The sequence below is a fragment of the Lissotriton vulgaris genome, chromosome 12 (genome assembly GCF_964263255.1).
Source record: "Lissotriton vulgaris chromosome 12, aLisVul1.2, whole genome shotgun sequence".
Taxonomy (NCBI): domain Eukaryota; kingdom Metazoa; phylum Chordata; class Amphibia; order Caudata; family Salamandridae; genus Lissotriton; species Lissotriton vulgaris.
Genome location: NC_141700.1, coordinates 710,434,782 through 710,460,418, shown reverse-complemented (window position 1 = coordinate 710,460,418; position 25,637 = coordinate 710,434,782). Strand labels below are relative to the sequence as shown.

At 42.7% G+C, this 25,637-nt stretch overlaps 1 pseudogene; it reads right to left on the bottom strand.

The window, feature by feature from the left end:
* Positions 1-635: 635 nt before the first annotated feature.
* Positions 636-13,280, bottom strand: LOC147678070 (vomeronasal type-2 receptor 26-like; annotated as a pseudogene).
* Between the last annotated feature and the right edge of the window lie 12,357 nt (positions 13,281-25,637).

The window sequence follows — 25,637 nt, the reverse complement described above, 5'->3', positions numbered from 1 at the left end:
TTTAATTATTTAATCAGTGTTTGGATATAATTTAGTATTTTGGTCCATTTATAGCATTTCAGGACCATGAGTGTTACATAAAACGTTTAGATCCAAGGTCTAAAAAAAGGGAAGGCTCCTGCACACTGAGTCCCTCACTCAGTTTTTTTCGGAGTGGGAAATGGTGTTAAATGAGTAGGCGGTGGATTCCCCACATTTAATTTGTGTTTAGATAAAGGCTGGGGTGTAAAACAGGTCCTGCAGCTCCTAAGGTGCAGCTTTTCTCTCGTTAAATGAGACCTCCCTCAGCCCAGGGCCCATGGATATCTGTTCAGTACATGCAAATCTCAGCTGCTCCTCACGGCATTCTGAATTGCGGACCCATAATTGTGGTTTACTCCACTGGATAAAAGTGATATTATTGCATAAAAGATGCTATTTTCCACAATTACAGGTGCAAACTATCATCAGCTTTTATTCCATAGAAGCTGGTGCTGTTTTGCACTTTTAAATGTGGATAAAGGTGTAGGAAGCAATGGGAACTCTCCATTTAATTCTGAATTCATTATAATTCCATTATTACTAGTTATGGTAAAGCAATTATCAGAATGGGACCTTCAATCTCTCAATGCGGATTATGCATTTCTTTCATGGGTTTAATTGGTTGATGTCAGTGACTGAGCTTCCCCTTCAAGTAATTTCTGCTGTTCAGGTCAGGCCGGATGACAATGATGTAACACTTGGGAAGAAATATGCAAACTACAATCCCCATTGAGGATGAGATGATAGCGAAGACCTCCACAGCAACCATGTACTTCCCTTTGGTGTTCTGATAGGATGGGAGGAACAGTGTCCAGACAGTTAAAAAGGTTACCATGCTGAACGTGATGAGCTGAGCCTCATTGAAGCTGTCAGGCAACTTTCTCGCTTTAAATGCAACAAGAAAACTGGTGAGGGCCAGAAGCGCCATGTACCCCAGGACACACCAGAAGGCTGTGGGAGAGCCTTCGTTACATTCAATCAGAACCTTTCCAGTCTGGGACTTCATATTCAGTTCAGCAAAGGGACGGAATGATGCCAGCCATGCTGTGCAGATCAGAGTTTGAATGAGTGTGCAAACAAAGACTATCATGGTTGGAATCTTTGCGCCAAGTCCACTTCTCAAGGGCGTGTTTGGGTGGGTGGCTTGGAACGCCATCAGCACCAGGACAGTTTTGGCCAGCAAGCATGAAATGCACATGACAAAGAGGATGCTGAATGTGACCTGGCGAAGCATGCAGGTGATGTCAGTAGGACGTCCTAGGAAGAGCAACGTGCTTAGAAGGCAGAGTGACAAGCTAATTAGAAGAAGGTAGCTCAGGCCCCGATTGTTTGCCTTGACTATTGGGGTTCCTCTGTGCTTGACAAAGATAGCAAAGATTGAGATGACAACCATGGTACTGGATGTGGCCACAGCAAGCAAGATGAAACCCAGGGGCTCTTGGAAGGAGAGGAACTCCACATATTTCAGGATGCAGCGATCCCGTTTCATGCTAGACCACTGGTCATCCGGGCACTTCATGCAGTCAGGTGAGTCTAGAACAAGAGACAAATATCCATGAGACAGGATCAGACACACCATCTTGATTTATTTGGATGGGGTTGGAGGGGAAGCATTCTACAATCACCCTTCCATTGAGATACAGTTAAATTTCTGTCAACGTTGTCAACATCTGAGTGAGGTGGCAAGGTATGGAAAACAGTCAACGTTTTTTTCATAAGTGATATTTGTGTACATCAGGCTTTCAAGAGTAGCTTGTGAACTACTGGTAGCTCTCCAGGTCCCTGTAGGTAGCACCCATGTGTGTAGATCAGTCCACTTACTTAGAAGCTTTCGTGTGTTTGAATTAATATATGCATACCAAAATTAAAAAGTGTGTATTAGAGATTATGTTTGAGGGGAAATGGTTGAATTTCCAAAATATATGTACAGATATTATTTGAGTGACAAAATATGTGACATTGAGGACTTATTACTCATAATATTGCCTTTGTGACAGGGGCATTTCAGCCATGGCTGTTATGTGTTACTTATATAGAGGCATTTCAAATTGATAAAGCCCTTTTTCAATTACTACTGGCAAGCCTTCCTGATGCACTGAGGTGGTCACTGTTGACAATCTTGCAAGGGCAGACCACCAGAACTTGTAGTGAGCAGCTGGATGCATGTGGGGCCACCAGGACTGATTTTGTGGGACTAGCAGTTCTTTTTACTCAACAGATTTTGACACAGAGCAAGAGAGAGACAAGCACTATAGTGGGAAATAGGGAGAAGGAAAAAGACGAAATAACTGTGACCAAGAGAGAAAGCAGGGATGAAAAAGAACCCGCAAGGGGGAGACAAGGGGGGAAGGGAATGCCAGGTGAGGTGGAATCAAGACTATGCAGCCATATTATTCAGCACAACAACCTTTGATCGCGCCAGCCATGGGCTTCTGGGCAAACCTTTGTGCCCCAGCACTTAGGGCCTTATTAGGATGTCGTTCTGATAGGCTCCGAACGGCATTCAGATTTTCCTACCTCGTGTCGGAATCCATGTTTCCGACCGACTCGGAAACATTTCGAACTGACCGATTATGATGAAACGGAAACTGTTTGGTATTTCTGACTCGGTTCCGATCGGTATTCGGAGACTCTGAGTCGGTCGGAGCCGACTCGTACAGGCCTATGGACCATATTTCCGACCAACATATTAGGATGATCGATTTGTACAGTCTTTCCTAATCGGTCTGTCTGACACAAAAAGGTTGTCAGAAACTGACTTTGTGGGCCTGCAGCAGGTCCCCTTCACCTGGAGGCATCTGGTTGGGGCCTGTGGGGGTACCCATGAGACCCCTTTTTACAACCATGCACAGTGTGGCAAGTACTAAGGGGTGCCTGCCACAGGGTGCAAGGTTTTCTGCAAACACCACATTTTCATGGGAGACTGTGTTGTATGTTGGAACACTGGCTCCCATTGAAGTCGATGGGAGTGCAACCGAATGGGGTTTGGAAACATCGTAATTGGTCAGTCGGACTCTCCTAACCTGAATCGGTCGAAAACGATTCAAACAAAGAGTCAGTCAGAATGCTTTCCGACCGACATCATAATGGAGCCTTTATTCTTTTATAATTTAGGCATTGGTGGTGTAGAATAATTTTATATATTCATAATTTTGTGAATCATTTACAGTGTGCAGAATGCATTTTAACACTCAATTTCACTCATCTTTACTTACGCTGTTGCTTTTGAAAAATATTTCTTTGATGCCTAGAAGTCTGTTTTTCTGATGTCTTATTAACTAAGTCTTGGCTGAAATACACAGACCATCTTTTACTAAATGGAAGTCACACTGTCACTTATGCTTCTTCCCTACTGTCCACCCTCTATCCTCATAAACTCCCCAGCACACAGTCAAGCTAAAATGTACTGGTTTATTTCCACTGTTATTTTTATTCTCCCAATTAAGACTTCCCAGTTCAAACACAACTCAAAACATTGTCCAAGGTTTTTCCACTGCTTCACTCTGCTCAATATTCATATAAAGCATTGTAGTTCACATATCTGGTGATGTTCTAGCATCTCCGTATGACATGAGCATTGAGGCTGCTAAATATTTATTTATGTATTGTGTTAATGCTCAGGTGTGAAGACGATGTCACATTTACTTGTTGTATATGGGCTTTGATTTGCCAATACAATGCTACCATTTACAAAAATCCATAATTTTGGGTGTGCACCAGATGACTTTGTTTTACAACTCGGAATGCTGTCCATACTATCCTGTTTTTTGCGTCTCAGTATAACTCTGTATTGAGACCCTTCATGCAATTGACTCAGTGCTGCTTTATGTTTTCATTCTGTAATAAAACTCTTTAACTTTTCATTGATATAGAAATCAGAATTGAATGGCCCCTCATAAACCTGATATCGTCCTCCTGCAGGAAACACACCTTTCCAATACGGTATCTGCAAAACTTCAAAGGGACTGGGTGCAAAATTTACACTACTTCGCATGCCATCAGAAACATCTGGAGGGCACAAGTACCCCACATACCACCTACATCAAGCAAGGAGTGGCATCTGTCCTTTATAAGGACCTGAGAGTGAAAACTCTATAGACTTGGTGCGATACGGAAGGATATCTTTGTGAAACTCTTCATTCAAGATCATGCTACTGATTTATAGGCTATTTATAAGCCCACAACATGAAGAAAGAAGCCTTTCCGGCCTGTAGTATTAGCAGGCTTTGCCCAATGTTTTTTAAATTCCAACTCTTAATGGATGGTTTCTGGAACGCCACCTTAGACCCCGTAGTGGACAGATCTAGAAGGCCAGACTTTATGAATAACAAGGACAGACCGGTTGAGCCGTGGTGCCTGCTCCATCATGCAAATAGAGACTATAATATTCTTCTCCTGCTGTCCGATGACGCACCAACTTTGATTTATTGGACCTCCAACTCACCATCCCATGCCCTAGAACCTTGTGAATGCCTTCTCAGTACAAAGTGACTCTATGACCACAGGTCCAAGATTTTCTAGAGCTAAACGTGGGGTCTATATATTCACAACAGAGTCTATGGGTAGCTGAAAAAGCATGCATTAGGAGACTGGGGATAAGAGATACAACGTCACAGCGTTGAGAGGTTCCTGATTCCAGGTATAAGCTAGAACAAGAAATCCATGCCCTGCTGCATGCCTATAGGCTTTCCCTCTCAGATGATCAGCTTCACCTTCCTACGAAGACAAAATATGCTCTCAATGCCATGTACTCAATCCTGTACGGAAAAAGCACTATTCAGCATTACGTGGCGCCAATATGAGAAGGGTGAATAGGCTGGATACCTACTTGCCCTTCAGATGAAACAGAGAGAGAGAGAGCACTACCATCTAAACCAGCAACATGCCACCCTACCAGATGACTGTTGTAAAATCCTCTGGATGTTACCAAATAATGTGTCTTTTACTATACTCAGTTATACACATCTGAGCACCAGGACCCCTCATCAGCAGAAGAAACATGCATGTCTGATGTATTATTGCCAAGCCTGAGTGAGGCCCAGAGAGATTTCCTAGAGCAAGAAATTACAGAAGAGCAAGTTGCAGAAGTCATTAAACAAATGTCAGTGGGAAGGCCGCAGGAGAAGACAGCTTCCTGATAGACTTTTTTTTAAATCAAACCAACACAACAATACCTCTTCTGACCATGGTTTTTCAGTAAACTTCCTCTAATGGTTGGTTTTGCCTAGAATTCCCAAACACAATCATAGCCCATATCCTGAAGCCTGAAAAAGATCCACAACAAACCTGAAACTATAAACCTATTTCACTGCTGAAGAGCGACATAGAGATCTGGGCTAAAGTCCTTACCATCAAACTAGGCTGGGTGATATCCCTACTCATTGACAAACACCAAGTGGGTTTTGCATTTGTGAATCCTGCTTCATCTGTTGTGGCAGGTTCACAATGATCAGGATGTAAAAATGACCCTCTGCCTTGAGCAGAGAAGGCCTTTGATCAGGTGGAGTGGGGCTACTTGTGTTGGTTCATGACTAAAATGGGGTTTGGAGCCAAACCTCTCAACAAGGTTTGATTGCGATATTACTCTCCTTCAACACATATCATCTGCAACTGTTTCCTTTATGAGAACCTGCCTACTCCCACAGGCACGGGGCAGGGTTGCCCTCTGTCTTTTCTTGCTCACCCTCAAACCTCTGGCAACCAAAATCTAGAATCATAAGGAAATTGAAGGCATTGCCTTACAAGCTGGTGAGTTGAAGATCGTATTATGCACCAACCACATCTTATTGACATTGTCAGAGCAAAATACGCTCATCCCAACCCTGATGGACAAGCGCATGGTTCTCTAACTTCTCCGGCTGCAAAACAAATTGGTCCAAGAGTAAGGCCATGCCAATGACTGCTGTTATGAAAGTCAGCTCAGTATCCGGCTCCCATTCAAGTGCTTGGAGCATAAATTGAAATATCTGCCAATTCTGATCAGCCCAGATTTCATGTGAGTGGTAGCAGGCAACGTTATGGGTCTGATTAACCTACCGCAGTGGAACTTCTTGAAATGGCAGGGCCTACATCTTTCTTTTTGGAGCCAAATCCAAACCATATAGATGACTGTGTCCGCATGTTTTAAATATGTGATCAGCGTGATTGCTCAACTAATGCCATGCACGACAGTGCGGAAAATAGATTAAGATATAACAAAATTCTGTGTGGGACCAGGGCAGACCTCAACTAGCCATGTCCAAACTATATGCAGAGACAAGCTAAGACGACCTCCTCTTTCCTAGTATAAAATACTACTATATGGCTAATCAGCTGTCACAACTCGCCAACCCATGTTCAAAATGAGTTGGAAACTCCGGATTGCTTGATCATACCAGATGAGATTCACAATGAGGCCATAGGCTCACAAGTCCAGTATAAACAACTTCAAGATTCTAAAGATACCAATAATCCAATGCTGCAATGTTCCTTGCAAGTGTGGAAGTTGACCCACAAAGCAATGATACATGCAGCAGCCTTGCTTTTGGTACAATGCCATCTTTCTTGGAATCAGTGGATAACCAAGAGCATTCAACACATAGGCCACTTCTTTCAGGCAGACACAATGAAATCATTCTGTGACTTACAGCATGAATACAAACTCCTGCATATCGAGTTTTGGAGGTACATAAATCTGAGCAGATGTCTCGGGAATACCCTGGGCTGCTTCCATTCAGATTGAACCAGAATGCTCTTCGGTACATGACTATCTAACAAAATGGGGTGCTTACTGAAAGATAATCTCTGACTTGTACTCATTAATAACATGCACACTCTTTTCTAAGGCTACTATGCAGGACCTAGTTGACCAACTGTCTAATGGAGTTTGACAAAGTATGGTTAGAGATCCTGCATACTCTCAGCAGATACCCGAGGGAAGCACATATGAAATGATGTTACTTCTAAGAACTGCATGAATGGCATTGGTCACCCTATAAACAATAAAGGGCACACCTTGCACCGTCCTCACGTTGCTGGCACTGTGGTCCGATAGGATGAGACATGTTAGGAGGGTGCACTGGTCTTGCCCCAAACTATCAACTTTCTGGACCTCTGTTAGGTCATCTTTAAACCTTGTAGAGGTGGCACACATACAATCCTCCATGGAGATCTCGGTCTTGTATAACTTTGACAAAATAGATAATCTGACTTCACATCGGAAGAGATTGTTACCACTGTCTTTGCTAATGGCAAAACTCTGCATCCTGTGAAAATGGAAAACAACCACTATGCCAAACATGGCAGAATGGATGGACATGATGAGCTCACTTGCTGCTTACAAAATGATGATTGATAAACTTAATGACCAAATCCTAATGTTTGAGGTCATCTGGATCCCTTTTCTTGACTCTTTGTCAGTTTCATGTGGGCCCTGAAAGACATGAATGGACATAGTCTGATCTCTGACGTACCTTTTGTTACAGACTTTACATTCATTCCTAGAGTTTAGAGGATTTATGTTTATTTGACATACCCGAGCATATTAGGAAGTAGTCCTATATCTGTTGTAGGATGAGAGGGAGGAAGGTCGTTCTTTCTGTAGCAACAACTGAGGCTTTTAATTGAAGAGTGTAGACACATGTGTGTTAACTTGTTCCAATACCCCATACCACTTGATGGGACTTTTTTTGTTATTTCCTTCCTAGGTAAAACACAATAGACCTATGTCATAGTTCGTGCTGCATTGCAAAATAAGGAATAGATTTTACAAGACCTATATCTATGATAACTCCAGTATACAATTATTCAAACACAGAAACTGACGTTTAATACCACCTCGAATACAGTAAATGTCTGGATTGGGTACCTTTTGTGGTGTCTAATATTTTGAGATACAGTTTTTCTCCCACATTTTTGGTAGTAGAGGATAATTCTGCGCTAAACAGTAGCTCCTCTCTGCTTTAGAAAATTCCAAGCAGCCTGGATTAATTCTGGGTGGTGAACTCAGCATTCGACAACGTCATGTTGGCAAGCACGAGTTACGAAAATCAACCTCCCAGCTAGATTTCTTAACACACACAGTCAGATTTCTCATTGCGAGTGGTCGCGTATGCTCGCCACCGGTCGCATTGAGAAACTGTCCGTTCGCTTTCAGCTAGCTGCCCCTTGAGTAGAAATCTACTCGAGCAGCAAAGAGGAAATAGCGCCCACTTGAGCTGTGCCCAGTGCCGTTCACGATGATTGTACAGTGTGGACAAGCACCTGGCACTGAAAATCACTGAAAACTGCATTTATCTAATGCACTCCGCCACTTCCGGAGCTCCACGTAGTGCGGCGGAGGTTTTTTTGCACTTCGCAGAGTTCCGCGTAGCAGAACTCTGTGAACTCCATCCAGTCTTAGTCTAGATTACCCTAGAGGATTTTGCAATGAACCTGGCTTGAAGTGCTATTCCTAATTTATTTGGATTGTAAATATTATTATGGCGAATAGTGAGTGCAGAGGATATCTTTATGACATGCAGTTGAGGTCTGACAATTCTGCTGAGAAATGGATTGCTATGCTGTATGTGAGGTTTTTGGTTATGCTATGTTGATTCTGGGTTCAATTGGTGATTTGATCAATGTTGTTTTGCTGTATTATTATTATTTGTGAATTGTGTTGAATTTTTTTTAATTTATTGCTGATTGGTTTGGTTATCGGATTTGTAGAAATCCAAGATATTGCGATATGCTGGTTTTACTGGGAAACAACCTTTACATCGCAGTGATTACATTGCAATGCAATTACAACGCAGTCGTTATAACAACAGCGTTTTTACCACGCAATTCCATTACTACACAAGTCATTACATCCACTTGCAGTAGATGGTGCGCTAACATAAGGAATAGTATAGTTCACTATGTTGACCTTTGGCATAGCATTGCTACAATTGGTGTTGTATGCTAGCTTATTCTGTGTGATTTTTGGGTCGTTATGAGCAAAAATATAGAGTGCTCTTGAAGAAGCCTAAAGCCCCTAGTGTACATTTTACTGAGGGTCAGAAACTGCCTGCTGGAGAAAGCCTGCACATGAAATGATAACATGATAACATGAAATATACGTTGTATACGTGTGCCTGATTTTCTGAATGGCATGAATGCACTACTTCTGATGCAGACCTACAGTTTCCTGTACAGTGTACCTCCAACATTACAAATTTAAATTTACTGAGATAAACTAAGAATGATAGATAGCCATTACCTAGACCTCCACACTTTGAAGCATTAAACAAAGGGGATCAGGTAGCCACGGGGAAGGAGAATAAGAAAATGTTGAAGCAGGTGAAATGATGATTTAGACAATGCTTTAAAACAAATGGGATTGTCAGGAAAGATGCTGGAGAGGATACGATAGGGGGAGTGAAGGTTTTTTTCATGATAGTCAAAGAGACAGGAGCGAAAAAGAAAACGTATGCAGGAGTTAGAAAAAAAAATTGAGACTCAAAGAGGACAACATTTTAAATCATCTTTTACATTCCAGACCTCAATATACAATGGAAGAAAAGAGGCAATGACTTGGTCCTGCTGTAGTACCGACACAGGTGCAGCAGGAGATAAAAGGGTATACAACACAGGGACTAATTACATCTGCAGTCGTGAATATGATAGCAAGTGCCGTAATTGAGATTGAAGTGACGCCATTGCCAAGTGCTCGCAGAAATGCTTCAATGTTTCTTTAGTTTCAATTGATCCTCCCGTTCCTAATGCTACCATTGAGGAACTCCCTAATGAGAAAGGTAATAATATTGGTCTTTTAAAAATTTAATTTGGAGGCATTTTGTAAGGGACAATTGACTTAAACAGATTATTGACAATGTTGTTGAAATGAGATATTTAATCAAAGAAGAAGCCAAGATGTGTAAATGAAGCACGGGGACAAACTTGAAGACCTGACTGATGTACTTGCGATAGACATCAGTAGAATGAAGAATTTGAGGAGAAATTACAAAATGGATCTATCCAATGATGAAATAAAAGAACTGGGTTTAATAACCTTAAGAGCTTACAAGAAGAATGTAGTATAAATGACACTGGGATGGAGTGACTTAAAGAAATACAGAGCGAGAAGGAAGAGAGGAGTTACTAGTAAAAAGAAAGCTTCAGAAACAGGTAATAAAGTGAAGGGGTCAACTAGCGAATCAGACACAGGAAAAGTTTCCCATTCAGAGATGTACATGGAGGGATTGAATTGAGTGTATGAATGATGCTGATCCATATGCTTTTATAACAAACTTTGCAAAATTGCCAGAGGAACCTGAAAGTCAAACAAGGCAGTTCACAGGTTGACCCCCGTTTCTAAAATGTTCTGGATGGATTTTAATTTGTTGTTTGAGATTGTAGTTCTTAGTAATCCTTGATCCAAGTGTAAGGTTGCTGTTGCTTGGCTAACTGAGGAAACTGCTAGGGCTGTGCCTAAGAATGCTCCTTCTAATGTGGTTGCCGACAAATACAAGGAGATGATAGAGCATTTAAAAAAGAAGGTGTCAGAGTAAGAAAGCAATTGGGCAAAGATATTGAGATCCTCACAAGAGCATAAAGAGTCAGTGCATGCATTCTATGAGACACTTATGGAGATCCTTAAGTAGCATTCCAGAGTTAGGTCTTGAGAAAGATGGTGATAGTGTTTTTTTCTGATTTTGTCATGGGTTTGTGTCCCAAACTTGGTTCTTATATTAAAGGTGTGCGTGACTGCAACAAAAGTGTATTGATGAAATTATCCTCCTTTAGGTATTTGGACAAATGGGTCATGGAATGTTTAATTAGTCTGAGAACACAAAAATGGGGGTTGCTTATGAAACGTTATTTAGATTTGAAAAACAGCTAGGACATAAACTGACTACGGCCATGATCCAATTATATGAATGTAAGTGCTTATCCCTTGGTGCCTATGGAGCAGTAGTGTGGGGTTATACAGTTCTTTGGAAGCTACAATCGGTGGAAATTAAGTTTTGCACTAGACTTTTAGCTTTACCAAAATCAACCTCTAGTTTTAGTACATATGTGGAAAGGGGGTGTTTTTTTTGAAGATTTTAATAATTTAGTTCCTTTGCTATTGTTGGTAAAAATGTAGAGAACCCCTAGGACTGGGCTTTCTAGGGAAATTTTGATTGATTGTATAAAATCTGGAGAATGTGAATGTCATTCCATGGCTGGCTTATGTTAAAAAAGCCTTTTACTTTCTAGGTTTGATTGATCTTTTTAATTCCCCCGGAAGTATAGGATCTCAGACCAAGGAGAGGGTGGAAAAGAGTTTCCCCTCACATCATGAAGAGGTTAGGATTGAAAAGTCTCTTGGCTCCTATTCCATTATTAATTATATGCATATTTTAAATGTGTCTGGTATTGAACCCTACCTAACATGGTTTGGCAATCAGCAGCTTAAGTTTTATCTGTCAAGGTTGAGACTAAATATAATCCACCATTTAGTTGCTTTTCCCCTGGTGGGTTCTCGGATCACTTCCTTTTCGAAATGTCCGTGTGACACCGTCCCAACCCATTCAACTGTGCACTTTATGCTATTTTGCACCCTACATCATTCGTTAAGGGCTCAATTCTTATTTTTCATACTTCTACACAAGCACTTTACTTCATATAAAGAGGGCTTAGAATAAATTCAATCTTTAACTTCCCCAGAAATTTGTATGGTCACACTTCATTATATTACTGCTGCTATGAAAGGCAGGAGATGTTATGCATTCTAATAAAATGTTATTGTGATTTCAGTATTTTAAATGAATAACATATGGCTTGATTGACATTGTCACAACCCTATCTAACAGTGCACTTTATGCTATTTTGCATTATGTATCTGTAGTTAAAGTCCTGTATTTTCAGTTAATCCATGCACAACGTCCTTTTCTTATATAAAGAGGGATTAAGTAATATTTGAATCTTTACCCTATTAAGTAATCTATTTAAATACTTCTAATTATGTCAGTGCTGCTTTCAAACTTAGGAAAATGTATATAAAGTAAAATATGTTAGTGTAATTTTAATATCTCTTGTGAAGCTGATGTGCTATCAGTCATTTAAAGTGATTTTGGTATTCATTCTATGTGCTTTTATGACCAGTGTACTGGCCTAATAAAGATTTCTGATTGATTGAGTGCAAAGTTCAAAAGTTGAGGCAAATGGTTTTAGGTATGGTGCAGCCCATTTTTACATCACGTCCATTAAAGGTTATTGAAAGCAGCCTGTTGTCTTTAAGAAAATTGGACTGCTTTAAAAAATATATATATTTTTGTAAGTTTCATTTGGAGTTGGCAGTGGTCCCTGGAACCACTTGCATACTTTCCTTGAAACTCTGACCTCAATTCAAAAATAAGAATGGAGAGGGGTTCAAAGGGACTCGTTCTTTGTTGCAAATCAGTTACCAACCCAACTTGGAAGTCTGTAACTTTTCATTTTAATATGACTGGAATTTGAGTTGCAAACCGTTAATACACCTGATATTGGATTGCAATTCAGAAGGGGCAGCCACAACATTCTCCTTCCCAACTGCAATTCTGTATCCAGTCATAAACCTATTTTAAAAATAGGTAAAGTTTTAACTGCTTCTAAAATGGATTTGGTACATGGGAAAATTTATTTTTGCTGTCACAAACACCGAACCTGAGGGTTTGTAACAACAACAAAAGTTTAAATTGTAGGTCATTATTACCCATTAAACAGCAAAAAGTAGTAATTGAGTGCAAAAACCAATCTGATACTGTGTGCAAATGGTATTTCACCATGCAACCACAGAGCTCAAAACCAATGTGGGGCTTGAAGAGAATCTGATAATGCTCAAGATTTTTTAAGTAATTGTTCAATTTCCAGGAGAGAAACTTGTTTCAGCATCTGGTTATTAAAAATGCCAGTTCTAGGGATCCTACAAAAAGCCACTGTCTTGGGTTCCCATAATTCAACAAGAACCATTCAGGAGTTCTTCTGCATAGCACACTCTTGGGTTTCTGTAAACAGACTCTATTTCCAAGTTTGTAAAACAGACACCCTTCTAAGATTCCTTTAAAATGGAAATTCCTTCTAAAACTCCCTCAGGAACATATCTCTGTCACAGAAAGGGTTTTGAGATAGCACAGAGGCATAATTCTGGCCCGTGACTGGGCCTCACAAAACTCACTTGTGTGATTGGAAATCTCCCCTTCAGAGCATGGGATGCAGTCGTAGCAGCAGACTCCTTGGCCCTCTCGAGTGGATTTTCTGAATCCAACTGTGCACATTTCACTGCAGGAAGATTGAGGGATCTGGGAGAACAGAAATAAATCACTTTAAATGACATGTTGATGTACAGTTAAGTATGAATCGGGTTTATACATTTTCTTCTGCTGAGACCATGATGATGGTTCATGTTTTATCTTTGATTTTTCCATAGAAACAAGCTTGAGTAAAGATCTCTTCCTCAGCAAGAATAATGTGAGGTGCATACAGGATTTATCTGATCAGCACTTGTCAAGGACTGTTGTAAAGAGCCTTTGGCCAAACTTAGGGTCACAGCCAAGCGCTGGTGCAAGTCAATGCAACTCGATTTATTGCTGTGTGGATGTGCATTTAGAATGGTGAGGTAGCTGATGCTGCCTTTTGCATTATATTGAGAATTATATAGATTTTCTTTTAGTAAAGGTGGACTCAGGGTATATTGACAGCCTCAATTTTGTAGTAAATTTAGTAGTAATACAATAGTACAACTCACATACTATGAAATGCAATAAAAAAATCTACATGAGGAGGTCCAAGCCTCTGCCTGTCCTATATTTTCAATGTGGAGACCTCCACAATGGCTGAAGAGATTGCCACACAAGTATGTCTTCATTTGTGTAGTAAATATGGAGGAGACAGAGAGGAGGAGGGGTTTAGGGAGGAACAAATACCCACCCACAAAATGGAAAGCTCATTGCGTATCACAAGATGCACTTCTAGAGTTACTACAGCCACAAGATCCAAAAACTGTTACAAATGTACTTTAGCTCTGATCTGATGTTTAGTTCAGCACCATACTTGTCCAACCACTTTCACTGAAACATGTTTATGTGTATGTGATTTGTAGAGCGCATAGCTGCTGGAGGGCTTCCCAGCTCTCCCATAGCAAATAATAGAGGCAGGGATTTGGGGCCCTCGTATTCACAGAGGCCTGGCAACAACACACGCTTTGACAGGGGTCATAACAGTCAGCCGATGGTGGGGTTTCTAGCTACTCTCTCTTAGCGCTAACAGACCTGCTGGGGATTATGCGCTTTAGAAATCCCAATTACCTTAACATAATATTTATACTCAAAATTAAGTTAGCAGTGCTTTAGCATTGTGTTATTTTGTTCTACATTTAAAACAAATATCTAAAATCTTTACATTATTATTTAACATAAACATATGTTTGCTAATTTGTTTGTTTAATAAACTTTTTTCTAGGGGTTTGTTATTAAGGTTTTTAAGAACAAAACAGACTAAAAAAATAATTGAACAATATAAGCATATAGGAAGCACATTAAAAAGAAGCTAAAGAAAGAAAAGTTTCATCCTTGAAAGAGAAGGACAAATTCGAGAGGGATCAAGTAAGGGGTGTGGTAGTAGAAGAAGGATTCCTCCAGTCAAATCTTACCTATAATTTTACCAATATGGGAAAGCGGAAAGGTACGGAGGGTTTAGAAAAGGGGAAATCCTCAAGAATAAGGAAAAATGCAGCTGAGAATTGTACCTTAGAAACTATCGACGACTTTATAGAAGTAGAGTTGTTAGGAAATAAACGTAAAACAGCCAGTAAGCATGAATTAAAGATTACAACTTTTATAGAAAAAGTGAGGCGAACCCCCAGAATAATACCATCCATAGGTGAGGAGAAACACGTGCAACCATTGAGATTCCACCCCCAAAAAAGTCACTCCATTGTTAGTGTCAACACTGCCCCTTGAAATAGACACAAAAATACTACAGGAATCAAACCTCTCAGTTGCAGAGGGCCTACATTTTAGCACTAGGCCCAAGGAGGTCACGCCGACAATTGCGCGTTCAAACTAGCCTCTCTAACATCGCTAGATGATGGAAGCATTCATCCTCTAACCCAAAATTCTAATCTAACTATGCGCCCATATCATAGTAACCAGCACTCTCAAACCCTGGTGCTCTGAGTGTGCCCGAACCATTGGTTCCCGTGGTACAAACTAATATCAATGCTTAGCTGGTAATAGAGCTTGGATAATGTTTTGGGCAGTACTGATTCTGGTATATCAGTAATCAACGGCAGAGACCTCAGTTACACATTCGAGCTTGTAGTGGGCTTTGAAACCATTCTAGAAAAGGAGAATATGGAAACAAGTATCCCACCGTTGGAGGCTGGTATCCCTATCCCTTGCACAACTGCAGTAATCCAATTAGTCTGGTTTGTCTCAGGGCAAGGATTGAGGGTCTGTTATAGCAGGCTGTCATTGGACAGCCCGAGTGCACATACCTTCAAAAGAGGCACCACTAAGGGCATCATAGATCATATATTGTCCAGTGTGAAAGTATGGGGTAACTTAATAGATCTAAAAGTTGGGTCAAGACAAGTCAGTGACCAATTTCCACTAAGTATAACATTGGAGGGAACCCTTCTGGAAACTTGACCTATGGGGAATAACTCCAACAATAGAAATCTACTACAACAGCTGGTCAGTAACAATTACAGAGCGTTGAAATCTATCATAGGTAAATCCAAAATTATGACAAAGATCAATAATACCTTCTCACATGTTTTATCGCCTTATAGAAACATTGCCCTATGTAAGATCCGCATCATGCATATCCATTACATTATGGTAGGGAAATTGAAATTTCTCTTGAGCAAAATATCCAGAGAGCATGAGCCATTGAACAGCAACAAAAATCTTCAACACAATCCTTGGTTTGCTAAGGATTGCCGTGAAGCAAAGCACCAATTGTTGGAGGCTGTAAGGTCCAAAAATATAGTGAAAATAAGAGACAGTAGGGCAAAGTACAAGAAACTCATAGTACAATACAAAAAGGACTGGGCTGATTGCATCTGGAATGAATTGATTGAAGAAGCCAAAAATAAAGATCATGCAGGCTTCTGGAAAACACTAGCCCGAGGAAATAAATCTGGCAGCTCCAGCCTGGCCCATTATATGGACCTGGGCACTTGGAATAGGCATTTCGTAGCCCTATATTCTGATGCTGTAGATCCAACAGCTACTGATCATACTATTATGGGAACAAATCCCCTGGAAATTGCTTGGCATGGTTTAAATACCAATAAAGAAAGGGTCCCCCGCTACTGGGTGAGAGTTCCTCTAGGCAGGAAAAAATTAAAAATTGCATATTCCTAGGACAACTAAAATATAATCACAAAATGCAACAGTGGTCCATACATAAATATGAATGGAGAGACACATCATTTTATAAACATATACAAAAGTGTAAATTTTATTAAAGTGGTACAATAAATATCAATGATAAAAACTATCGACAGGCATACTTTATTCGTATCAACATTCACTCTGACAACATTTTATACAAGAGAGACAAACATACATAGCCTATAAAACAATCCACAAAAGAGTGCCTATTGATTACTCATTATTAACGATGTATGGTCCTCATGACCTATTCTCTCTATATAGCATGTGATATCATCATGATTGTCTGGTAACCTAGTAATATTCTAACTACAATCGGTGGCTGAAACCCAGATGGTTTCTATGCGCGTTTCGACAAAAGAGTGCCTTCTTCAGGAAAAGCCATATATGATTATCTTGGGTACCTAAATGGATGGTCGTTGCTTGAGTCCTATTGTGGAGACAGAAGGGGGTCCTATCAAACCCTATTTAGAGAATGTATCTTACACATCTCTAGGATGGTTGATACACAGATGTGTAGATTTAAGTTATGCCAAACTATGGCGAAACCTGGACCTATAGTCAGAAATTGTATGAGAAACACTGATTTATTTGACATAAAAAGTGTATTATATTGTTCAACTCATATGGAGAATTGTTTTGTGAGTATACAAATAGAGGGAAAAGTAAATGATATGTCCAATGCACTTTAACATTGGAGAAATACAGATGTTAAGAGTACACTGTTTAATCCAACAACAGCCTACCTTATCAATTTCTGACTATAGAGCAGAATAATTGTATTATTACTTTGTGAATGCTGTGCTCCAGACTTGTATTGAGTATCATTTACTTAAACCTAGCTCAACGCTGGGTAGCTGTGCTTGTTAGCATTAAGGTTTAGCAAAATACCTTAGGGCCTTATTCCGATGTTGGGTGGAAAGCCTCTGACCAGCTGTTGGAGGCTTTCTGCCTGACATCGTAGGTTTCAGTCTGTCCGCCGTATTATTATAATGGCGATTGGAGTGAAACCAACAGAGGGATTCTGATGCACTTCCGATGGGCTCAAGGAGCCTGTACAAGCACTGTTTATTTATTTATTTTTATTTTGAAGGTTTTATATAGCGCGAACAAGATCTTTACAGATATCAGAGCAAAAACAAAGGGTAAGAAAAACAAGAGAGTGTTTCACAGACTTTTTGAGCACAGAATAGCTGTAGGTAATAAATGGGTAGCAAAATAGGGTAGGTAAATCAAGGAGCATAGTCGATCAGACAAAACAATTAGTACAAGTAGGTGCAGAGTCTCAAATAAATCCAAAGTAAACGTTCAGGTGAATTTAGCCATGAGGATAGCTTTTACTTCCTTCTTGAAAAATGCAGTGGAGGAGATAAGTCTGGTTTCTGGAGGTAGTGCATTCCAGATCCTGGGTGCCATTCCTGAAAAGGAGCGTTTATAAGTTTTTTCCTTCCGGATACAATCTTCGAGGTTTCAGAAGAAGATTTTTTGTGCTTCTAGTGGCTCTTGAGCCACCAGAGATTGTCAGCTTCTGAGTGAGGTGGCTGGGGGAGTTGTGGTGTACAACCATGTGTGTCATGCAGGCGATTTTCAGATGGATTCTGGCTTCAAAAGGCAGCCAGTTCAGGGATTTTAAGTCAGGGGAAATATGCGAGTGTTTTTTTTGATCCAGTGATAAGTCTCGCTGCAGCGTTCGAAGAGGCTCTTAGGGGTGCGGTTGTTGATAGGGGGAGTCCACAGAGGGCGACGCTTATGTAGTCAATCTGAGGAATGACTAGGGCTTGTACTGCAGTTTGGAAGTCCTTAGTTGGGAGGAAGGGTTTAAGTTTACTCAAAGTATTGATTTAGAAATTAGCTCCCTTAGTTGCCTTTCTGATATGATGTTGCATATTGAGATTGGTGTCAAGGGTTATGCCTAAGGATTTCGCGGAGTCCACGATGGTAGGTCGGACATTGAGTGCAGTTAGGTGCTTAAGCCATGTTTGAGTGGTGGAGATTTTCGCGGGAGGTGAGATCAGAAGGAACTCAGTTTTCAGAGCATTGCGTTTGAGTTGATTTTCGGCCAGCCATGATTGGGTGTTTCTGAGCGTTTAGTTCAGAAGTTTGATGTCTTCGGGGGATTGTAGTTTGAGATAGAGTTGGGTGTCGTCAGCGTACATGTGAAAGTGTACATTAGATGCTTGTAACAAAGTGGTGAGTGGCTCCTTGACTAGGTTGAACAATGTTGGGGATAGGGAAGATCCTTGTGGGACGCCTAAAGTTACAGGTAAAGGTGGGGACATCAGGTTGTTGCTCTTGAATTTCTGAGACCGGTTATGCAGAAAGGAAGTAAACCACTTGAGTATAGTCCCTGATAGACCCATTCTGATATTGAACAGCTCGAGTAAGTTTTCGTGTTTGACGGTGTCAAATGCTGAAGAGAGATCAAGTAGGATGAGGAGGCAGGTATCGTTCTGATCTAGGATTTGGAGGGCGTCATCAATTATGTGTGTCATAGCTGTTTCCGTACTGTGTCCTGCTCGGAAGCCCGATTGATGAGGGCTGAGGAGGTCAAACTGATCAAGGTGTTTTGTCAATTGGAGTTGTAAGCATTTTTCCAACAGTTTGGCCAGGGTGGGGATATTGGGAATAGGACGGTAATTGTTTAGGTCAGTACGGTCGGCTGTTGGTTTCTTGAGTATAGGCGTGACTTGTCCACTTTGTGGGAGTCGGGGATGACTCATTGTTGAAGTGAACTGTTAATAATGTTGGTCCAAAGTGGGAGGAGCAATGGGATGAAGTCCTTTACAGCGTTAGCAGGAAGGGGGTCGGTGAGGTGATCTGAAGGTTTCAATGTACTGAGCAGTTTGCCAATTGTTTCTTCTGCGTAGGTGTCAAAGGACGACCATGTGGCATTGTTTTTTTGTTCAGTGGGTGTTATGCTGTGGGCGCTAGAGTGAAGGCTTAGGTCATTGAGGAGATTACTCCTGATGTTATCAGTCTTTAGATTAAAGAAAGCAGAAAGGTCTTCACAGGATGGTATATCGCCCATTGTGCTATGTGATTGTTGGGGTTGTTCCTTGGATTGTGTTTTGATTACCTCAAACAGTTTTCTTTGCCGTTTTTTTGCTTGGTCGAGTTGGAGGCTAAAGAAATCAGATTTTGAGCGTTTGATTTTCCTAAAGTAGGCGTTTCTCTTTTTCTTAAGAGCTTTAAGGTGCAATACCGAAGGGGCTGATCTCCAGGTGCGCTCTGCGAGTCGCATGGCACGTCTATCTTCATTGAGTCTACCATTGTACCATGGGTTAGAGATCTTAGTGGAGACTCTCTTCAGTTGTAAGGGGGCAGCCTCATTGATTGTTTAGGTCATAGATTTGAGGTAGTGGTCGGTCAGAACTTGAACGTCTGAGGCGCCGGTACGGGGAAGGAGGAGATTGCAGCTGGGGGAAGGCAAAGAGTTGGGGTTGAGTTTCTTCAGGTCCCTTTTCCAGACCTTAAATTTGGTGGATTGAACGGGGTTAAATTTAACTTTTTCGTTAATGAAGAATGTGATAATGTGGTGGTCTGACCAGTCACCGGGTTGGATTGACCGAAGTTGTGTAGAGTCCTCTTTGGAGATAAGGTCGAGGATAGAGCCTTTGTCATGGGTGGGGCTATTGCAGATTTGGGTGAGGTCAAGAGTGTTCCGGAAGTTTTTTGAGACTATTTACCGATGCGTCATTGTCATCGTTCCAATGGAGATTGAAATCACCAAGGAAAATTTGAGTGTCTTGCCGTCCGGAATTGGTTGTGATCGTGTATATGAGTTGTTGGGTGAAGATGAGGTTGTCCCTAGGGGGATGGTAAATGATGTGTAGAGAGCATACAGGTTTGCCCTCGCTGTTGACATTGAGGCAGATGTATACACAGGAGGTAAGGAAGGGGGAAGTAAGTCTAGTAACTGAGAGGTTGCTCCTATAAATGCATGCGATTCCACCGTCTGTCTTGCCGGTCCTGTCAAGTCTCATGATGTGATAGTTGGGGGGAACTAGAATGTCAATGATTGGTGTAGAAGATTCTGTTAACCAGGTTTCAGTAAGAATGGTCAGGTCAAGGTCTGGTGTTTTGATGAGATCAGCGATGTCGGAGGAGTGTCTGGGGCTGATCTGCAGTTGAGTAGTGTGCACTTGAGCCGAGGGGTGATAAGGGAGGTAGAGGGTTCTAGAGTGAGGGGGACTTTTTTAAGGTTATAAGGGACTGTTATTGTGTGTGGAGGGTTTTGGGGAGCTGGGTCATATGAGCAGAGGAGGGTGCGTATGTCATGTTCCGAAGGTGGATTGCGAGCGGGGATTGAGGTCCATTGTGGGGAGTTTTGTGTGAGAGGGTGAATAGGAAGGGTGGGGGACATGTTAGGAGAGAAAGTAGTGGTGGGTAGGGGGTGTCTGGGGTGTATAAAGAGTAACTCTTTGAAGGTGTGAAGATCCTCTTTGATTTGGAGGAGGGTGGACATAATCTTGTCCAGCATGGGATTAGAAAGGTGTAGGGGATGGGCACTGAGGGTGAGTAAGTGTCAAGGGTACTGGAGTGGGGGGGGAGGGGTGTGGTGGTGTTAGTGCAGGGGTTAGTGGTATTAGTGAGGGGGTTGGTGGTTGGAGGGGGAGGGAAGTTGGGGGGGAGGGGTGTGGTTGGATTAGAGAGGGGGTGGTGTTAATGGGGTGGGGGTTAGTGGTAGGAGGGGGTGGGAAGTTGGGGGATGAGTGTAGGCTAGGGGTGGTGGGGGAGCAGGTGTGGTAGTGGGGGTCTGAGAATGGGTGTGGGATGGGATGGGAAATGGTCTTGTTGAGGGGAGGGGGAGTGGAGTTAAAGGAGGTGGGGTGTTCTGAGAGTCCAGTTGGTAGTGGGAGGGGAGGGTCATGGTGGAGGGCCGGGAGAGTGAGGGTGGGGTGGATGTAGGAAGAGGAGTGAGGTACGCCTGGGATTGAGGGGTGTGAGGTTACTGTAACGGGTGGGTGAATGACTAGAATACTTGGGGGAGGGAGGAGGGGTGTGTTGTCCTGATGCTGTGCTAGGTTAGAAGGAGGGAGGGTGGGGGAGGATAGGCGATTAGTGGTAGGAGGCGCTGTGGAGTCAAGGGTGCTAGGCTTGGAGGTCAGATGGATTGGAGTCGGAGGGTTGGAGAAAAATTCTTTGAAAGTGGGGAACAGGTTGTCGAATAGGTCAAGGTTCCTGTCTGTAGATTGAATTAAGATAGTACCGTTGTTGTAGATAGTGATGGTTGCTCTTGCTGGGAAGAGTTTGGATGGTGCGGTGAAAAGTGTTAGGCCATGAGCGGATTTCCTAGTGGCGGAGATAGTGAGTAAGGTGAGGAACGTTTTTCTCCATTGTGCTCTACGTATAGTGTAGAAGATAATATTGGTGCGCTTGGCTCCATTGTTTAGTGAGAAGTAAGTGTCCACAAAGGGAGTTTCGGGGTGGGACTTCAAGAAGTTGTGTTTAAAACAATTGGCATTTTTTCTGGGGAGCTCGGGGGGTAATTCATTTTATATGTGTGTTTGCCCGTGGGCTCCATGTTGAGAGAAGAGGTGTAGGTAGGTGAAGGAGGTTGTGTGGGTAGGTGTAAATACAGAGCTATAGTAAGTGTGTGTGAGGTGTGGGTGGTTAAGCTAAATAGTGGGCATGAAGGAATAGTGATTATGATTAGTCTAAAATGGCCGACTCCTTAGGGATGGTTAAGTAATGGGGAATGACTAGTTTAAGATGGCTGAAAAGTTGGGGCGATAGAGAATAGAATTACAGTCCTATGTTTGTTTTTATGCTTTGAGACCAGGGGAGTAGACCAGTTTCGCTTTCTAATCCGGGGCAGATCGAGATAGTTCCGTTTCTAGCTTGCTAAGTGGGGAGGACAAGTCCTTTATCTATTTTGGTGATCCCAGTGCCAGGCAGGGTTGTTGTTCAGCCTTGTGAGCGTCTGGTAGTAATGAAGGCGATTTATTGCTGCAGTTTATGGCCCCGGCCATTTTGGGCCATAGTTCACAGAGGGGTAGATGGACAAAAATCAAAAACAAAAACAAAGCAGAGACAATACTTTGTTGCAGTCCTGTGTAGCAGGTACGCTAGTGTCATCGGCATTTCATTGCAATCATCGTGGTTACGCGGGAGGGAGCACTGCAGGACCTTGGTAATGTTGTTGTGGCAGTAGTCAGAATGGGAGAGGATTTGATTTGGACGGTGTTATGTCCGTTCTATAGTCCATAAGATCCGGTCCAGTGAGGTAGGTTTGACGACTTGAGGAATAGGTGATAGATCATGGCAGACATCACTTTTTTTGCGTGGGCTCTTCAGGTGGGGGGCGGTGCTGCACCTCAGGCTCTCCCTGATGTGTAGCAGGTCAGGTTCAGTTTTCGGGGCACTCGGCCGTCACAATGTCCACACTGTCTCGCCGAGATGCGGAGCACTCTGTGGGGAACATCGCCGCTGAAGGCCGGCCGACCTGCAGCAGAGCAGCTGAGAAGTGGGACACCCGTGTGGGTCTCGAGCTTTTGCGGTAAAGAGCTGAAAGGAGGGGCAGCCACTGCCGTGCAGGCATGGAGGAGCCGGGCCACAGCAGAAGGGAGGCTTGGGGTCCCGTCACTTGGCTCTACGGAGCAGAGGGCGATCTTCGGGAGCCTGTCACGTCAGTATCCAGGCAGATATCGTACATCCTCTGCCACCGACAAGGCGTATCCGTTGTTTCAGATCTAGGGGTGAGGGTCAGCAGGGAAAGACCGTCACGACAGCAGCGCGTCGTCTCAGCGATGATCGAGCTGTGAACGCCGCGAACAACCTCCAATTCAGGAGGGGGGGTCAGCCCGCTGCACCGGACCGTTCGCTCCCGATAATCGTCACTCACAGTCCCCAATGATCCTGAGCAAGGCGTCCTGGGTTCCCTCGACAGTGATGGCGGCAGAAGCTTCACGGATGTCCCTTTGTCTACAGACGAGCTCCGATGCCAGAGAGTCCAGTGCGCCGAAATGTCAAAAAGAACTGAAAGTCACCATTATCCACTAATAACAGCAGATTCAGGTTTGGTTCCTCCGTTGGAATTATAATGGCACTTTCAGACAGCCTTTTCATGTCAGCTTTTCCGCCTGCCGCACAAGCTGTAATTGGGAAATGGATGCTTCAAACAGCCCATAGGTCGGTCGGTTCCAGACTGCAGCGGTGTTGGGCAGAAGCAATTTTGCCCGACATTATAATTAGGCCCTTAGTGTGAAGCATTTAACACCATCAAACAAAGAAATAAGAAAGTCACACAACAAGAAAGAGACACAAAAACAATTTTTAAAAATAGTACATATTTTTATAAATGTTTAGAGACCTTGATCATCAAGGTCCACTGGAGGCTTCCAGGGAAACATATTTTAGACATTTTTATCACTTTTAAATTCACCTGAAAAACAACATTGGTCAACCAAATTTGTGTGAACTTTTCAAAAGTTTGAAAGAGTCTGGGCCTCATTATGATGTTGGTCCGAGTCAACTTACCGTCATGGTCTCGGGACCGACCGACTTCAGGTCGGCAGCCCTGACACCACAATTACAATGCGACCACACATGGTGTGGTTGCATACTCCCATTTCTCTATGGAAGCTTCTGCTTCTGCCATAAACCGGATGTATTACAAGCTCCCATAGAGAAATGGGAGAATCTGTTAATCCCTGCACCACGTGGCAGGTACCAGAGGCTGCAGGGAGAAGGGGGCCCTGCTAGGGGCCTCCACAGTCGCTTTATGACAGGCTTTCCATATCAGAAAGCCTGGCATAGAAAGCCTGTGGGAAACTCACATCGTAATCCCGATGGTGAAAACATCGTCCTATAGGAATTGCATGCCAGTTCTTACCTTGAGCATGTTGGATTTCAGCCATAATGACTGGGTGGTTTCACTTCTGACTGCCTACATTATAATTAGCAGTCAGAAGTGAAACTGTAGATGTCAGTTGGAAATCCTCAGACCACAAGTCGGAAACTTTCCGATTAACATCGAAATAGGCCCTTAGTGTGGGTACTCAGGCCCAGGTAAAGGAAAGAATAAGGAAACATCAAGGGGACGAGAAAGGATACTTTGGACATTTACTTGGCCACCAGAAGGTTTTTAAGTCAAATTCCAAACTTTACAGGATGACCGCCATAGACATCAATGGAGTGGTCCTGATGCTGAAGATATAGGCAAAAGATACTCAAGGGATGCTCCGGTTGAGGTGCGGTTGACAGAGGTGCTTTGTGATTGTCTCTTGGTTTATGGATGATGTGGGGTGAATTTGGCCACTGATATCAGGATCCCTTGAAGTCCTCTGTGTTGCAGTAGCAGGCAAGTCGATGTTCGGCTTCTGGCCTCCTTGCACTGTGGCTGTGGTGAAATACTTTAGGTTCGGGGCTGGTGTCCCTTGACAATGATGAATCCAGACTCTGATAGCACTCCGTGGTCTTACACACAAGGATGAAACTTTTGACTATCTAGGATTTGTCCTTTTAGGTACCCAGCAACTAGTAGTGCCTCACTTGTAAGTGTGGGCTCTTTTAGCTCTTGTGTCCCTAAAGTTGGTTCCAAGGTCTCACTTGACTGATCCTTGGAGTCCCTGCTGTTGGTTGAGGTTGGGAATCAACTTCTCTCTGAGCTAGGATCAGCATATACAGCCCAAAAGTTACAAGAACACAGTGTAGCAGGTGCAGACATTGCAGCCTCTCTTTGTGCTGTTTCAAGGGCAGCAGGGAAGTCCTTTTTTGATCTGCTCTCTGATTCCTGCAAGAACTATGGGGTCAGGGTACGAGGGGTGCTACATTCATCACAGCAAAGAGGCCTGAGGGGACCATGTGGTCACAAGCCAATGGTCTGCTGACTACCCTCCTATCTAGTAACATGTTTCCTGCAATGAGTGGCATTTGGCACAACCCTTCCTTGGTCACCAGGAGTATGGTAGCCCACCCTAAAGGCGTGGCTACCAGTGGGCTACATGCCATTGGAAAAAACAGTTAGGGGGCTGGTTTTTCCTCTCTGTCTCCTAATTGTCCCCTGGTACAAAATCCATACTGCTGAGGGGTTCTGTTGCAGTTGACCCTTTCAAAGATGTTTCCTCTTTGAAGCTGGCCTCCTCGCTCTGTGGCAATTGCCTTTGTTTCCAGGCCTGGGAGTCGTTCACACATCTTCGCAGGCTGTCAGATATGTGTCTGTGTGAGAGGGCCTTTGTGAGGCCACAGGACTAGCAATAGTGCAGAGTTGGAACTTTCTAAAAGCTGCACCTTTATTATTGACTTTAAATT